The sequence below is a fragment of the Aplysia californica genome, unplaced genomic scaffold (assembly GCF_000002075.1).
Source record: "Aplysia californica isolate F4 #8 unplaced genomic scaffold, AplCal3.0 scaffold00022, whole genome shotgun sequence".
Taxonomy (NCBI): domain Eukaryota; kingdom Metazoa; phylum Mollusca; class Gastropoda; order Aplysiida; family Aplysiidae; genus Aplysia; species Aplysia californica.
This window is the reverse complement of record NW_004797292.1, coordinates 525,747-531,575: the sequence shown is the minus strand read 5'-3', so window position 1 is coordinate 531,575 and position 5,829 is coordinate 525,747. Positions and strand designations below refer to the sequence as shown.

At 41.8% G+C, this 5,829-nt stretch overlaps 1 protein-coding gene across 1 annotated transcript in view; it reads right to left on the bottom strand.

Moving 5' to 3' along the window:
• Window positions 1-4,914, bottom strand: part of LOC101849109 (alpha-(1,3)-fucosyltransferase 7) — a 55,687-nt gene extending 50,773 nt beyond the window's left edge. Inside the window, exon 1 of the mRNA XM_013088134.2 lies at window positions 4,617-4,914. The gene's annotated coding sequence lies outside the window, so the exon portion shown is untranslated. The remainder of the gene's footprint in view (window positions 1-4,616) is intronic.
• Window positions 4,915-5,829: the final 915 nt, after the last annotated feature.

Below are 5,829 nucleotides of genomic sequence, written 5' to 3'. Positions count from 1 at the left end.
CTACTACTACTACTACTACTACTACTACTACTACTACTACTACTACTACTACTCCTGCTGCTGCTGCAATAACGGTGTCGCTAGTCTAGTTTCCATGCTTGGAAAAGATATGAATTCCACTCTCTCATGGGGAACATTTCGTCTATGCTCTCTTCTTTCTACTAGCATTTTTTCTTTGGCACTTGCAACACAAATAGGGAACATTTTTTAATGATATCTTTGTGTCGTGATCGTTGAATTTTGAAGTTTTGAAACTGAGAAAAACTAGATCTAGACTCTACTCCGTTCCTCTATTCAGGGAGAGCCTACTGTTTTTGAAGTTGTTGTGTCATATCTAAAGGCGTTTCTCATTGTGAAGGAGAACCCTTTCCCGCCTTACGAACGACAGCCACAAAAATAAACTGCATTCGCCTACAGCACAATCTTACTACTTACTACTGTCTACTCAGTATTCAGTCTGTTTAGTTTACACGAAAATGCGTTTCCTGGTCCAAGGCCTTTGACAAAGCTTGCAACAGGAACAAAAAGTCGTCGGTGCAGTGGTTTCTTTTCCTCTAAACATTCAACCAAAATACTTAAGCTTTGTTAACACCCCTCTCCCCTCCCTTCACCCCCCCCCCCACACACACACACACACACACACACACACCCCCCACCACACACACACACACACAGACACCTAAACCCCATCTTCAACTCGCTGTCCCTCACCTCTGTCGCTCACTGTCACGCATGCACACATTTCCTGGTCTGTTTCTTACAGCCGGTTTTTGTCAAGTCAGGAGGAACAATGGTCTTTGCCTCTAACGTAGCATCGCAACAAGTGGACGAATACAGCAGTGAAAGGACTAAACACATTCCAAACGTTTAAAAACTAGTGTGTCAAAATGCGGCCATTCAGACGTGATCTGTTTTCTTTTCTTTTCTTTTTTTTTAAATCCAAAATTCACCGAGACAATAATTTTAATCCTGCTCTTGCTTATGACATTGTGTATGACCTTTGTGGTTGTCGCTCAGAACAAAGGCTTTTTAACTTCGCCAATTCAGTTAATTCATATTTCACATCTGGCTCATGGTTCAAGTTGGAAAATCAATATTATTGCGAATCAGCTGAATTTTTTAATAACTTTTTTAAAGTAGCAAAGACAAAGACAAAGTAAGTTCTCCTTTCGTGGTAGGATCATGGCCATTGTGTGCGAGTGTGTGTGTGTGTGTGTGTGTCTGTGTGTGTATGTGTGTGTGTGTGTGTGTTTGTGTGTGTGAATGTGTGTGAGTGCGTGTGTGTGTGTGTTTGTGTGTGTGTGTGTGTGTGTGTGTGTTTGTGTGTGTGAATGTGTGTGAGTGCGTGTGTGTGTGTGTGTGTCTGTGGGTGAGAGTGTGTGTGTATGCGCGTGTGAGTATGTATCTTTTTTTCAAAAGACAGAACAGATATTATATTTCTATTGAAGGTTGGAATGGCTTGATGAGACCTAATTATGTTTTACCGATTCTAAACATTATGTAACATAGTCCCCCCCCCCCTCCCCATGACTCAATTGAACCTCACAAAGACAACGATCAATATAAATAACATGATAGAAGTAAAGATAATCTCATTCGCGTTCGATTTTTGGGGTTAGAAGAGTGTGTTTTGGTCAAAAGTCGCCAGACTTAACTTTTTTAATCAACCCAAACCAAGATTATATTTGTATCGCAGTGGTACAATACATACATCTATTACTTCTTTGTGATTTTGTGTTTCCTTCGGTTCTGTTTGTTTGTTTGTTTTGGTAAATGTTTTACGGCGCTCGTAACTGCATAGGGCATATGAGAACGTGGGACACATTAAATATTTTCTGCTGGGTAGGAATTAATTTTGAATTTTGCCCCGGTGGCGGCCGAAGCCTACTCTAATCGATTTTGGAACACCAAGGGCTCTTTAACATGCGCAACTTGCACTCAGGGCCTTCGCGATTTTTCGCCCTCATTCGAGAACGTTAGGTTGTAGATCTTACCAACGTTGAGGTCAGGGATGTGGCTAAAAGACGGCAGGAAGAAGAAGCCAAGGAGTAGCAGTAGAAAGGCTGCAGAAAGAGTCAGGAGCCCATAGGAGAGCGCAAAGGAGGTGGGGTGGGGACAGAAAGTGGAGACAAAAGCAGACAACATAATATGGTTAAAGAGCAGGAAAGGAGGTAAAAAGAAAACAATTTTAGAGAAGAAAATGTTCCTTCGCTGTCAGGTTTCGAACCCGGGACATAGGGACCTATTGAATGAGAGGCCGTAACCTCTAGACCATGAGCGCCCCCTTCCTTCCGTTTGAGGCATTGTGCCACTGAGAAACGGTAGTGCCACAATACGGCATGGTAAATATTAAATATTTGGCATCTTCAGAACGGTTCCAAAAGAAGGCAAATTAGACAGACACCTTTTTCTCCCTCTTCATTTCTTTTTTAACACCAAAAAGAAAACGTTGGAAAGGCGATGTTCATTCTGGGAACAGAGACAAAAACAAGGGCACATTGGAAGAATTAGTCACTGGCATGTGTGCTGTCATTGAGATATTATTCATAATCATGTGAAGTCCTTGAAATGCATGGACGTTTTGTTTTTCATGTCATCGTTGATTCCAACCTCTCTCACAAGCCACTTGTACAATATTACACTCAGTTTGAAGCGTCATGGTTTTATCGCAATTGTTATGCCAGAAGTACACTAAGACAAGGGGGGTGATTAGCGGGTGCTCTGGTGTGGTTTGCTCCTTCTTCCATGTCAAACACCTATCTTTCCTATCTCTCCTTCTTTTTTGTGTTTGCCACTCTCTTGTAACACCTCTAATCTTCAGCACTTAAAATGAATTAATTGTGTCACAAGTGCCCTAAAACGGTCACTAAAACAACAAAAGCTATGACAGTACAAGCCGGTGGGAAGAAAAACAATTTGCCATAGAATAACAATGTGATGAGCGCATTGATGAACCAGCTGGGAGGCTGGCGCTTGGTCTAGTAAGGTGGAAAAAAGGTAACCTACCCGTCGTCCACTTGACGGTTTGCCACGATGTTTTTGAGCTACTTGACGGCGTATCACAACAACAGTCGACAAAATTGTTTCACTTAACAGTCTACTAATCTACTACAATCAACAACCTGAAACCTGAACTTTACCGTAACCTTATATCCCTTATCCTAGTCCAAACCATAGCCCTTTACTCTAACCCCTAACTGACTGACACAAGAACACAAAAGATAGGCTGTGATCAGTCGAGTAGATCAGATCGTCAAATGGAGTGGCACCAGAAAAGATAAATTTACGACAGGGTAATACGCTCGTATATGATACGCACAATGAATCAGATGGGAAGTTGTTAGTGGGTTGAAAAAAAATCTTCGACAGTAGTGATATATGCTCATAATTAATCGGGTGAAAAGTTAGTGGGTAGAGAAAGAAATCTTCGACAGATTAAAATATTAAGCTCGTTATGAATCGGGTAAAAGGTTATTGGGTAGGAGGAAAAAACATCGACAGATATGATTAAACTCATAACAAATCAAGTGAAAGGTTAGTGGGTAGGGAAAATATTATGTTCAACAGATATGATTTATATAAGCCAAGCTCATAATGAATCAAGTGGGGAGGAGGATAGTGCCGACCTATATTATTTTGTCAAATCTCCCACGCCCTCTCTCATCATAACGATCCCAGCCTACAGTTCCCTGATCATGAAAGGCATAGATCTAGGATCAAACCAAGGAAGGTCCTTGCATCAAACCCACTGTATGACCCATGTGATGTAACTCCCTAGGTCAAGAGGTTTGAAATGGGGAAAAGGAGCGGTGGGAGGGGGGGGGGGTGTACTGTCTTCTCGAACCCCGTCTTCCTACAAGAACATTGCTAAGATAAGTTGTCTCCTGTTATTTTATCTGAATAGCAAGTCGTTCATCGGTGCAACTGTGGCATGGTCAGAAAATCAAATTATAACACCAGCTAGACTACTTCCAGTTAGCAATTAATTGTACGCTTCTTTGATACCTATTACATATTTAATGTGTATTAATGTAGGAAGCAACACACAAAATGATAGAGAGAAAGAGAGAACGAGAATAAAGGAACGAGAGCAGAAAGAGAGAGAGAGAGAGAGAGAGAGAGAGAGAGAGAGAGAGAGAGAGAGAGAGAGAGAGAAGGGGGAGGGGCAGAGAGGGGGGATGCAGAAAGAGAAACAAAGATAGGGAAAGAAAGAGGGGTGAGATAAGGGGACTAGGGAACGTGAGAGTGGAGAGAGGGAATGCTGACCAAAGGCGTTTAAACACACACTCACACACACATACCACACAAACACAGACACATACACAGGCACAGACACACATACAAACACAAACACCTATAATTGGCCCATAAACACACACACACACACACACACACACACACACACACACACACACACACACACTCACACACGCACATATATACATGTATATACATACACTCACACACACACACACACACACACACACACACACACACTCACATATATACATACATACACACATGCACACAAACGCACACACATACACACAAACGTAAACCCACTCACATTATGCACATACAATCAAAGCAGCATGCTTATATAAGTTATAGCTTACCTCTACTGTGAACTTACTCTGTCAAGTATCTCCCACAAAGATTCATCAGCATTAATCCACACCAAAACAAAACCTTTCTCTTTCCACAAAAAAACTATAATGCACCACCAGGCAGTGACGGACAAAATCAGAAAACCGGACAGTCATAGTCATCATAAATCATTGCTTCCAAGAATTATATAATACGAGTGTATAATAATATGTGTCCACACTCTGCCTTGACCATTGTTTGCAAAGTTTTCAGAAGTAAAGCAAAGAATGAGGAAAAATTCTCCCCTCCCCCTTGGTCACATGATGTGTGCTTAAAATTAAATTTGAATGAAGTCTAAGTTGTTTTTCCACTGTTCACAGAGATTAGGTTATATTGACGGATTTCAAACTAAGAGAATTGTGTGAGAAGTCTGTAGAGATACGATACAAGAGAGCAAGTCCGCTTGGACAAGACTGCGGACTATTCTATCTGCAACTACGCGCTACACTTTTCCGTCTTCGTCTGCCGTGTTTGTGTTTATAGTGGAAACTGGAAGCCTGATGTTTTGTACATGATCATGTACATGATCCTCTGAGTAAGCGCGCGGCGCGCGGTGAACAGCGCGCGGAGGTAGATCACATGACACCAGAGAGCGGGCACAACAGCGAAGGGCGAGGTGGGCATCAATCCGCGCGCTCGCTCACCATTAAGCTACGTATACACACTCATGAGACTTCAATCTGTAAACGTTCATTTTGAACAGTCGTTTGATCACCATTAAGCTGTGTTCAAGTACATTGTGCACAACCGGTTGGTCACCCTTAAGCTACGTTTACACTCATGAGACCTCACTGAATAAAAGTAAGATGAAATATGGACGCTCGTTTTATCACAATTACGCTGCTTTTACATTCACGTTGCCTTTCTCTGTAGTTTAGTTTGGCCACCATTAAGAGGTGTTTACATCCGTGTAGCCCTACTTTGTACGAACGTTTGATCACCATCCAGCTTTATTTACTCTAATGTGGTCTACCACTGAAGTCTCGTTTTACCACCATATTGTGTTTACAATCATGCGTCCCGTTTCTGTACTGTGGCAAAGCTAAGGTCGTATAGATTCTTTGTTTGTGAGTATATTGTGCTTTTATAAATATTCTTTAAGTGTGCCTGTTTATGTATGCGTATGTGTGTTTGTGTTTGTGTGTGTGCTTGACAGAGAGAGAGAGAGAGAGAGAGAGAGAG